This window comes from Canis lupus, chromosome 3 (assembly GCF_003254725.2).
Source record: "Canis lupus dingo isolate Sandy chromosome 3, ASM325472v2, whole genome shotgun sequence".
In the NCBI taxonomy this organism is placed as follows: domain Eukaryota; kingdom Metazoa; phylum Chordata; class Mammalia; order Carnivora; family Canidae; genus Canis; species Canis lupus.
Window position 1 is genome coordinate 80,822,574 of NC_064245.1, and position 12,368 is coordinate 80,834,941.

Below are 12,368 nucleotides of genomic sequence, written 5' to 3' on the forward strand. Positions count from 1 at the left end.
AGAGAAAGCTATGTGAGTTTCAGAAAAATCATATGATTTGTATTGATGTTGCATAAAGAGCTGCAAATAAAAATAGACTCCATATATGCATGCTATCTTGCACATGTACGTCTGTGATCATTTTCACAGATTCTACTGACTTTGGGATATTGAAGGGTTTGACAAGAAATAGGCTCAGGTAAATAGAAACTGAAATTTTTAAGGACAGATCACCAGAAAAGAAAAGAATAAAGCTGACAAACACCAAAATATAACCTAGAAATTTGTGCTGGATTGCAAACATTATTCCTTGTTTCTTGTGGCATGACAGTAGAGATAAGTTTTGCCATGTTGGACCTTCTGGATATCATCGTCTAGTTATTCTCAACGGTAGTAGTAATTAGAATCGGGTTTGAATTTTGAAAAGGTAATTGCTAGCAAGTAAGGAAGATGAGGATTCAGGGAGAAATAAATCAGTTCACTAAGCTACTACTCTGCTGAAAAAACTCACTCTCCAAGTGGAAAGCATTAGTTATTTTGTGCACAATGCCCATTATTAACGTCTTCCCCATTTTTTTTTACTTTGGCTACAATTCCCAATTTTATTGAGGGAATCACCTCTCTGTTAGTGTGTGTGATGTCAGGAAGCTGTGAATTAAATACCTGCCATGTATCGTAATCAGACAGTGAGAACCTGATGTAAGCTTGTTAGATATGCAGAATCTTAGGCCTCACTCTACATCTACTGGGTCAAAATCTACATTTTAATAAGATCCCTAGGTGATTCATATGCACAGTAGAATTGAGAAGTACTACTCTAGAGCAGGCCAATATATCCTTGTTCCTAAATTCTTTAACAAATGTTACAGAGTGCAGGCTGAAATATCCTCATTATCTTTAGAGGGGTATGTGTTTGCTTCAACTTCAGTCTCTGTCATCTGCCTCTTTGTGGCTATCTGTTGTGACCATTCTTCAAAATCAGGATAAAGCTCCACTCAAAATTGGTTTCAGATTTTGAGATGGATGATGCCACACACACACCAAGAGGATGTGAAAAGATTTATTAGTCTCATAATGAAACTTTCTGGGAACAGCAGGGCAGCTCCAAACTAGTTCTAGAAATGGCTCAAAATAGCAGGAAAAGAAGAATGCCTTTTTGTCGTTGTCTTTATTTTGGACAGGGGATGGAGCTGGGGTGGGATCCTAAATTAGGGAAGAGGCTTGCATGACTGGAAACACATGTCAAAAAATGGAGTCAGGATCTTTATTGCAATTCACTTCTGATGTTCGATGACTACAATTTACTATTGTTTAATTGAATTTCAAGCTAAGTAAACCATCATGGTACTTTATGAGGACAGCAGCCTGAAGCTGGTAAGAGAAGTGAAAGTTCTACCAACCAACTTGTGCAAGAGTCCAGCATTATGTATTCTAATTCTGAGAAGTGAAATTAAAATTGTCTTGGTCACTATTATTGGTATCTGAGACTCTGAAATGGATAAGGAGTGTCTTGATGAGACCTTGTGTTATGCTTCTTATAGGTATAGAGTTATGCATGACCATGATTTTATATTTTGGGTACTGGTGGGGTCAGAGAGTCCCAGAGTTCTTTATCCCAAAGAGATAAACTTGTATGAGTAATGGCTGTTTCTGTCATTGGATTGATCAAACTTCCAGACCATATGCATTGGCTCAAGAGTCTATAAAAATGTGCAGATGGAGTAGATTGTGGGCTAGGGCTTCCAGTACTAAGACAGCTGCCTAAAGTTCCTCCAATTGTGCTTGACCTTGAGCCCTGTCTGTCAAGAGGGCATATTGAATAAAAGATGAAAAGTAGCAATATCTCACTGAGCCCTGACACATGTGCTGATGGCCATTATATTAAGTATAGTCTCTCATCGTTAACTCTCTTGATCCCAAGTGACTCTTCAGGAGCCATGAAGTTGAGCAGAGGGATGATCTCCTCCAGTACTGTAACATCTGGTAAGAGTCCCTTGCCAGAGGGGTATGCCAGAGAGCCCAGGTTTGGGTCTATCCTATAGTGAGAGGTGTAGATGATTGTGCCAAGCTTTCAGGGAACTGTTTCCATGACTGAAGCCATGATGAACAACTGGGTGTGGAAGGTCACAGGCTCAGGGCCCATGAGAATCTCTGTTTCTTTCTTTTTTTTTTTTTTAATGTTTTTTAGAATTTCTGTTTCCAGGAGAACTCAGCATGTGGCAAGCAATTGCTGCTTTAATGACATATAATGCAGAGCTAAGGAGAGCAGTAGTAGGTGTCAGAAACCTAAGAATCACTTATAGCCATTATGGATGGTCCTGAATCTCCAGAAGGAGTAAAAGAAGGTTGCTAAAGCCTCTACAATGACTGAGTCTCTTAAAGACACCAATAGAAGCACTTGTTGCATTTTAATTTAGACAGATACTAGAATAGTTTGCTGGAAAGAGCCCTATTCAAAATGAGGCAATTTGCAAATAAAATTATAAAATGGGTTTGAATAAAATCTGTAAATGGAACACACTGCATCCAGAAACCTAAAAGAAGTTGTGGGAGCTGAGAGGGTCAATAGTTATTGCTCCATAGTGTTAGGGATTGAGTGGGTCCCTCGTTTATCAAATCATTTCTGCAAATTAACTGAGGTGGCATAGACTCAGACTATGTGTGGGCAATGATTTCTTTTTGTGTGTGTGTGAGAATGTTTATCCTGAATGAGTGTGTCAAGTGAATTTCATATTATTAATGTGATATCATGCCTGTATTCCTGAAAAAAATTAGACGTGGTTCCGATCTTGCCTACCAGGACTGTGCAATGTCTGGTTGTTGAATTACCCTTCAGATTACCCTTTCTTTCTTGAATTTTCTTGGTGACTTAGCCTAGGGAGATGAGAAAATGAATAGGAGGCTGAGGAAGCAGTATACTAGACTTCTGTTAGTCGGGACCTATAAGAATATGAAAGTAAGATATATATAACTCTATGTCCAAATTTGAGGTACAGTTGATAAAGTATATAAGTGTGTGTCTTATTCTCCCTTCTTTAGTGTAAATTCTACTGAAGTTCAGTACCTTACTTGATTGCCATATTAGGCATTCAAAATACTTATCAAAAAATTAAGCTATAAATGACAATGAAAAAGCTTTAGGAAACGAGTTCTAATTAAGCTCATTTTTTTTATCTTTATCCTTATCTCTGGCTAGTCTTATAAAAAGTTTATTTTCCATAATATGATCATCCTAGTTGATCATCTTCTTCACTAAAATGAAAAGTAAGGAGAAAGTACTTAGGAAATAAAACATTTTTATCATATATAAAAACATATCATACCAAGTATTATATATATTATATATAGCATACAAGTATACAGACTGTATATAAATATGCATATACATATCTAGCATCTAAAGTAAAAAAATACTACAACAAAAACAAACTATGGCATTTTGGGCTGTTCTCTGTATTGATTTATCGAATTTTGCATAAGCTTCATCCTCATGATGGTGGAATCCCTCAGAAATTCTTAGCAAAAAAAACTGCTGATGTGTAAACTTGTCCTTTTATTTGTCATCTTCTCTTTTCTTCATTCTTTACTATACACTTAGAAGTACTGTGGTCATCTCTCTGTTAGGGAGCCTAGCAGGGGAGTCAAAAACACTTTGTAAACAGATTTTCTTCTTTGTCTACTTTGGTTAAGATGTCTAATACTATGTTTTTATCTTCCAAGTTTTAGTTCTGACATGAAATACCTGCTTGTAGTACAAGACAGAAATTCTATTTCAAATAAATGTTTCTCCTATATTTTTGAATTAACCTATACTACAGAAGATGTTTTAAATATGCCAAATGCACTCTGACATCTTTTCAATGACTCTTGGCTTCCTTGAGAATGTTCTGGTTCTCAGGTATGATTTTCCTCACCTTTAAATTTATCTTCATCTATAGTATTGGACTTTCTCCCATTTTCAAAAGAGAGAAAAAAATGTTCATTTTATTTTTCAGAGAAGATGATTTCACCTCTACACAGATCCTGTCTTTTTAAAGCTTCCTCAGCAATAATACTTCAATAATTATCAGCACTCTTTCCTGAGTTCATAATTTCTCACTCTGTCAGAAATTTCTCATCAGCAAATAAATATATTCAATCATTTAGGCCTTAAAAATAAAAGTAAAATAAAAGTATGATATTTTAATTCCATTTGCTTCTCCACATTTTGCCTATGCTAGCTACTAAGGCAGTCCACCTCTATTCAGATTATTTTTCCAGGAATGTGGTAGGGTTACCAAAGAAATATGATGTAACTTGCTTCTGATTAGAATCCTGTATGGGCCATACCCCTCATATTCCATGGGCGACAGTCCAGAAGAAAGATGTTTGTCAGCCTAAGTTCCTGAGTGATGATAATATTGAATAGATATCCTTGAGATGATCCTTGATTTGACATGTAAATAATGTGTGAGTATGAAAAACAAAAAAACTTTATTTTTAAGCTATTAGATTTGGAGTTTGTGTTTACCAAAGCATAACCTCTCTATCCTGCTTAATATAGAGATTGATTCCTAGAATTTGAGGGCTAGCATAATAAAAACCTAAAATATGAGAGAATTTCTCACTGTCCATATCATTAGCAAAGAGAAAACTGTTATTTTAAGGCTACAGAGATGGTGATATATATTAGATAGTAGCAAAACTTTTGATAAAATATTATTGGTTGTAATTTAGAAGGTAGACTATACATCTAGTAGATGTGAAGTGTTGAAGAGGTTGATAAACAGAAGGAAGCAGAGTGTATTTGCTACTGTTTAGTGTATTTAGCAACATATTACAAGAAGAGTAAGCTCAGAATAAATTGGTCAATTTTCAAGAATAGAAGGGAATAAGCATTTCTAAAAATTTAGAGCCTTGTAATATTAAAAAGACAACTTTTTTCAGACATGAAATAGTAGGAAAAAAACTTTGGGGGAACAAATAAAAAGTGGATTTAAATTAAGCTTCAGGTAAAAAAAAAATGTAAATAATTTTTGACTGATTAAATTGCCTCCAAGGAAAAATCAAATTAAGGAAATGACCATGATAGACAAAACCATCTGGATTAAATTGCATCTGAAAAACAATGCAAATTAATATTGTGACAAACAGTAAATATTTTCAAATGGACAGAATTTCTCAGGAAACAGACTAAGGGTGTGCACCTGCCAAGAACCTGATGAGCTCCAGGTATTTGGTAAGTCGAGCTATTGAGAGAGAGAGAGAGAGAGAGAGAGTGGTTAAGAGAAATACAGTACACATAAGATATATATTTTGAAAGGAAAGGTGATTATGAATATTGACATATAGAAGTGAAGCTGATTAAAATCAAACTGTTGAGAATTAACTACGTTTTTAAAAATAATCTGTCAAAAACAGAACTAGCTTGAACAGTAAGAGTTAGCTGCTATTTGAGACTTGACTCTTGGGCCCAAATATCTATGGACAGAAGGTGATCTGAGAAGTATTTGCAGTGTCCAAGAAGAACATATTTTCTGATATCCATTTCAATTGTGGCAAAGGAAGATGGTGGAAAAGAATAATTGGATTTTGATTTGTGTCGCATTCTTCCATTTTCCAAAAAGGAATGTTTAATGTGATTTCCCAGGCCATATTCTCCCAAAGTTTATTGGAGTGTGTTTATAGGGGCAGATAATACATCTTTCTAAATTCATAGATCCCCAAAACAAGAATAGCTACAGCTATGATTTATCTAAAACTCTTATCCATCATTTTAAAAGAAAAACCTTTCACTGAGAAAACTGGCACTTTTAGTTTGATGCCATGATTAAATGGGATTTACAGCTGAGGTGAGTAAACTTTGTTTTCAGGAAGAAGAGTGAAAAGAATATTTGGTGACCAGAATATATTGCAGTAGTTTTTATAGTTTTCATAAATATTCCAGTCTTTTCCATTCTGAGAAGAGTAAATTGCCCTAACACCCCCTTGAATGTAGGCATGGACATGTGACTTTCTTTGGCCATGTGAACATGTGAACAGAAGTCTTCAAGATTCAGTGTACAATTGCTTGTGTTTTTTTTCCTTCCCTACCACAATAATTACAAATTATATTTATTTAAGATTTTATGTATTTATTCATGAGAGACACAGAGAGAGAGGCAGGACATAAGCAGAGAGAGAAGCAGGCTCCATTCAGGGAGCCCAATATGGGACTGGATCCTGGGACTCCAGGACCACAACTGAGCTGAAGGCAGATGCTCAACCCCTGAGTCACCCAGGCGTCCTAGTAATTACACATTTTTAAGGCCCCATTAGATTGGAATCTGAATAAGGATATTATGGGTCAGAATCCTCTGCTGGCTTGAGACAGACATGAGGCCTAAAGGAAAAAACACACTTTTTGGTGTTTTAAGCAGTGAGCTATTAAAGTTATTTGTTATAGCAGCATAATTGAAAATATTATATTACAATTCTTATCTCATGTCTTTTTCCATGTCAGGTTTTGAAAAATGTAATTTATATGTGTTACTTCCAGATTTTCACTATATATATATATATTGGCCTGGATTCTATTCTTTCCACAACAATAAAATTGGCCCATTAAGTTCACCAAAAACATGGCTAAATTCAATGGAGGCATTTTAGCTCACATCTTATTAACATAACTGGAGGATGAGTTAATCAAAATTGTTTGATGTAAAACTCTTTCCTTCCCTGGATTCTCGACACCATTGTGTTTTCATTCCATGTTTCCTCTTGGGTCCTTTATCGACTTCCATTTCACATTCCTCAAAACTTAGTGTTCAACGAGGTGCTAAAACTCTTTGCTTTCAACCTGCTTCTTCTGGGAGAAGCATTCACCTTCAACACTTGGAAATGTTTGAGTAACTCCTAAATAAGTATCTTCAGTTCACATCAATTTGTTGCATTCCAGAATCTATGTCCATTGTCCCCGGACCATCATATGTCTACCAAGTTGTCAAACTTATCAACTTGTAAATACCATGAATTCTCTCTACTACACACATCTAGATGATTACAAAGTACTGGTTATTCCCCCCTTTTAATGAGAACAGTCACATATTTCTCTCTATTCCCGCTGCCAGTATTTTAGTCTAGGTTCTAATTATTTCTCCCTTGATTTTCCAAACAGCTGCCTTACCACTTTGTTTCTATTATCCAGTTCATGTTCTGCACTGTGGCCCAAGTGATCTTTCTAATGTAACAGTTGGCACTAGTCACTCTTCTTGAATTTCTTCAAAGTCTCTCTCTTTTGCAAGTAGGATTAAATCCATTCTCCTTACTGTTCTTATAAAAATATTTTATCTTTTTAATCCCTTATCAAAATTCATCTGTTCACATTTTCCTCTTGTAACATATACTCAATTCATACTGAACTGTTTATAATTCCCTAAATGATGCCTTCTTATTTTACTACTCTTCTAATGCACTCTTTCTGCTGGTTGATATTTTTCCTCATCTGAAAATAATCATTTTATGACTGAGTAGCAAAACAGTCTTTCCTCCTTGTTTTCCCCATTATACTCTCTGCACATTTTTATTACCTCATTGATCCTACTGTGTCATCATCTGTAATTTTTGCTGATTTCTGCCAATCTATAAAGTCTCTGACTGTAGAGATTACTGTTTATGTGCCTTTGTTTCTCTGGTATCTAGGATTCCAAATAGTAAGGATTCAACATTCATTTATTAATAAAAATAGAATTCCTTGATGTGGAGGTTTTCACTGTGTTCAAACCCACTCAGAACTAAAGCTATATATTTGTTGAATGGATTAACAAGTATATGGTTATTCATCTCTTGGGGGATTCTTTTTGATGTGAAATGCCTGAAATAGTTTTAAAATAGTTTGTCAAGAGTCTGTGAAAAAAATTAAATATTTCTTTATATGTTATTTCTTTCTTTCTTTCTAATTTTGTTCCCTTAATGGATGTGCTATAGAAATTAGCCTCATAAACATAGCCGCTGGCAAGTCATTTCTTAGTTTTCTCCAGCATGATCCCAAATGAGACTTCTCACTATTCTCTACAATCTTATGCCAGCTTATTAATATGATCTCTGTTCAGTCAAAAGAACATGACATTCTAGGACCATAAATTTGATAGAGTATCTCTAACAGGCAAGAAAAAAACTTTCTCAATAATTTTCTCTTCATACTTTGAAAAGCTTTTTTGAGGAGGAATAATGTTGATCTTACTTAATTCTACTTTTCTTCTTTCCTACCTTCTAGAAAGCAAAATGTGGCTTACCCGATGACACTTGAATAAATTTATTTCAATGCATCTAATAGATGAGCTATTAACAGCTATAAATAACTTAGGTAAACTTTAAGTTATTATCTTGTAACCATAGTAAATGGAGTTCTTGGTAAACAGGAATGGCCATTTGAATTTCAAATGTGCATGTTTGCTGACTGGTTTATGAAAAATGCTTATATAGTTCATGATTTGATTGATTGATCAAATTAAAGTACAATGTCTATATTGTCTATAGAGTACAATGAAATGAGAGTAACTCGTTATAACATTCTATGATAAAAATTATCTCTAATTATAAAATTCTACCCTTGAATCTCAACACATAATAAAATAGAAGTGACATCAAGTGGACTTTGGAAGAGATAATTATCGCTTAAGAATGTTTTAAAATTAAAAAAAAGATAAAATCCATGTTAAAATCCTTATAAAATGTCATACAGTAAACATAATAAAATAATAAGAGGAAATGTGTTAAGCATGCAGATACTTGGATCCTAACACATTACCCTGTTTAAGGCTGCTCAGCCTGAGGCCGACTTCAGTAAAAACATTAATCATGACCAATAAGTAATTAAAAATAAACCAATATCAATTTTGAAGGTCAGTTGGTACCACTGACAAAAGTGCACTATGAACAAGAAGGGTTCATAGTTACTTTTCTTTATTTCCTCTCTCTCTTTTTTTTTTTTTTTTTTTGGCATAAGCTGGAAAAAAATAATTAGAACAGATTTTTTTCTAAGTACAAGCATTGATAATACAGAATTTGCAGAGTACATGGAACAAATTCTTTCAGAAGCATGTTTTATTATTTTTCCCTAAGCCACAGATGTTAGCTGTTTTCACATCAAAATAATGATGTTAGTCATGAGTTTCTCGGAAAAGCATTTTTAAAAAGCTTTTGAGCAGATGAGATGGGAGATGTGTTCTTCAGAACAAATGAAAAGAGTCATGTTTTCAGTGGAATATCATGAGCAGAAAAAATTTGGCAGTAGCCTTTGAACAGATATTTTAAGTGCCTACTGAAAAGTTGGCAGAGAAAGACCGAAAACTATAAACTAACCTATGAGAAGTGGAGTATCAAAAGGCCAAAAAAGAATCTGAAAATGACAAACTTTTAGGAAACAAGAATCCAAAGAACATTCAAGAGAATAATATGAGCTTGTGTTCATGTATTTTATACTTTTCTGTTAAAATGTATCTCAAATATAAAAAATACATCACAACATATAAAGCTCTACAATTTTAGTCAATGTGAATACAACTGTGCAACTGCTACTCACATCAAAAATGAGAACAGTGCCAGCTCCCAGAAACCCCTCTGGTATTTTTTCCCTCAAAGTAATTGCGACCCTGAATTCTGTTCAGTGACTGAGCCTGTTTTGCAACTCAGACACACACACATGCAGACATGCACACACAAGCACACACTGGGACTACACTATGTGCATTTGGGTAGGAGTAGGTGGTTGTTATCCGCTCAACATGAAGGCTAATTTAAACATGTTTTTGTGGTTGCAACAGAATCTTCTCTCTGTAGGGCATTCTATTTTATAATTATATTAAGATCAATCTATTCTCTTATTGCTGGACATTTTGGTTGCTTTCGCTTGTAACTAATAGAAATAATACTGCTATAAACACAAGTGCATGTGTCCTGTGATACAATTATGAAAATTCCTGATTCCCAGAGAATATTTGCATTCCACTCCATTCTAGTAGATACTGCCAAACATTTTTTTTTTTCAAAATAATTAAACTAATGACACTCCCACAGGAGTGCATGGGCATTCTAGTTGCTTAGAGTCATCATCACTATTTGTAAGTGATGCCAGTCATTTTAATTTTAGCCATTTTGATGAGCCTATACTTGATCACATTGGTTTTATTTTATGTTTCCTTTCTTTTTTTAACATTTTTAAAATATTTTATTTTTTCATGAGAGGCACAGAGGGACAGGCAGAGGGAGAAGCAGACTCCCCAGAAATAGCCTGATATGGGACTGGATCTCAGTACCCCAGAATCACAACCTGAGCCAAAGGTAGACGCTCAACCATTGAGCCACCAGGTGCCCTGCCCCTTTATTTTTAAGATTTTATTTATTTATTAATTACAGACAGAGAGAGAGAGGCAGAGACATAGTCTGTGTTTCCTTTAATCACTAATGATGTTATATATACCATTTCACATACTTGTTTATTGCTTAAATATTTTCTTGTGCCTGTTGGAGGTGTTTCTCCTCCTTTTTTTTTATTTTTCTTTTTTTTCTTTTTTTTTTTTTTTTCTTAAATTGCCTGTCTTTTCCTATAATCATGTGGAATTCTATGTTCTGACCATGAGTCTATCTTTGGTAATCTACGGTATCATAACATCTTCCATCAACTTATGTATTGCTTTCTAACTCAATGGTTTCTTTTAACATTTGTTTCTTTTTTTTTTTTTTTTTAATTTTTATTTATTCATGATAGGCACACAGTGAGAGAGAGAGAGGCAGAGACACAGGCAGAGGGAGAAGCAGGCTCCATGCACCGGGAGCCCGACGTGGGATTCGATCCCGGATCTCCAGGATCGCACCCTGGGCCAAAGGCAGGCGCCAAACCGCTGCGCCACCCAGGGATCCCTTAACATTTGTTTCTTGTAACTTTTCTGTTTTGTTAGTAAATTTATGTTGATGTCCTGAAATTAATTGTGGATTTCGCTCTGTCTCTCTTTTATTTCTATCTGGAAATATTTAAGACTGCTGCAAATTATTCTACAATGTTTGGAGTAATTCACAAGATAAGTTATTTGGGCCAGGAACTTCTCTCTGACTAAATTTTTAGTTAGAGATTTAATTTATTTCCTAAATATTGGAGAATTCAGATTTTCTATTTATCTTCTATTAAGATATAATTGATGCATAACATTGTGTACGTTTTAGATGTACAACCTGATGATTTGGTACATTTATATTTTGCAAAAGGACTGCCACTATAGCATTAGCTAACATCCCTATCAGGTCACATAATTATTTTTTTGGGGGGGGGGGGCAAGAACAATGAAAATGTAGTTATTTAGCAACTTTGAAGTTTATAATACAGTATTGCTTACTATAATCACTGTGCTGTGCCTTAGAGCTCCAGTTCTTATTTATCTACTAGTTACTAGTTTTGCCCTTAAATATCTTCCCAACTCCTCCACCCTCCTGCCTCTGGCAACCACTTTTTTTATGCTGTTTCTGTAAGTTGACTTTTTTTTTTTTTTTTAGATTCTGCATATAAATGATATCTTGAAGCATTTGTCTTTCTCTGTATGGATTATTTCACCTAGCATAATGCCTTCCAGGTCCATCCATGTTGCAAATAGCAAGATTTCCTTCTTCCTCATGGCTGAATAACATTTCACCATATGTATATACAACATTTTCTTTACCCATTCTCCTGTTAATGGACACATAGGTTGTTTTCATATCTTAACTTCTGTGGATAATACCGCAGTAAACATTGGAGGGTATATTTTTCAATATCCTCTTTTCATTCCCTTTCGATACATACCCAGAAACGGGGTTGCTGGATAATATGATAGTTCTATTTATAATCTTTTGAGCAATTACCATACTGCTTTCCACAGTATGACCCAATTTGCCTTCCCATCAACAGTGTACAAGGATTCTCATCTTTCACATCTTTATCAATACCTGTTTTCTTGTCTTCTTAATGCTGATAATCCATTCTAGCAGGTATGAGGTGATATCTCCTTCTTGTTTTGACTTGCATTTCCCTGATGTTTAATAATGTTGAGCATCTTGTCATGCATCTCTTAGCTATTTAGATGTCTTCTTTGGAAAAATGCCTATTAAGTTATCGCACTCATATTTTTAAAAGATTTATTTATTTATTTGCGAGAGAGAGAGAGAGCGGAGGTAAGGGGACAGGGTCAGAGGGAGAGAGAGAGAGAGAATCTCAAGCAGAAACCCCACTGACTGTGGAGCCCAATATGGGGCTCAATCCCACCATCTGTGAGATCACCACCTGAGAGCCAAAATCAAGAGTCCGAGGCCCAACCATCTGAGCAACCCCGGCACCTCATGCCCATTTTAAAAAACAGACAGTTTATGATTCTTTGAATACTGAGCTATGAATTTGAATATTG

General features: G+C 34.9%; 1 long non-coding RNA gene across 2 annotated transcripts in view; it reads left to right on the plus strand.

Moving 5' to 3' along the window:
- LOC125754895 (uncharacterized) overlaps positions 1-10,913 on the plus strand; it is a 90,291-nt gene extending 79,378 nt beyond the window's left edge. For both annotated transcript variants that reach the window (XR_007409972.1, XR_007409971.1), the window contains exon 4: positions 10,706-10,913. This is a non-coding gene — a long non-coding RNA (uncharacterized LOC125754895). The remainder of the gene's footprint in view (positions 1-10,705) is intronic.
- Positions 10,914-12,368: the final 1,455 nt, after the last annotated feature.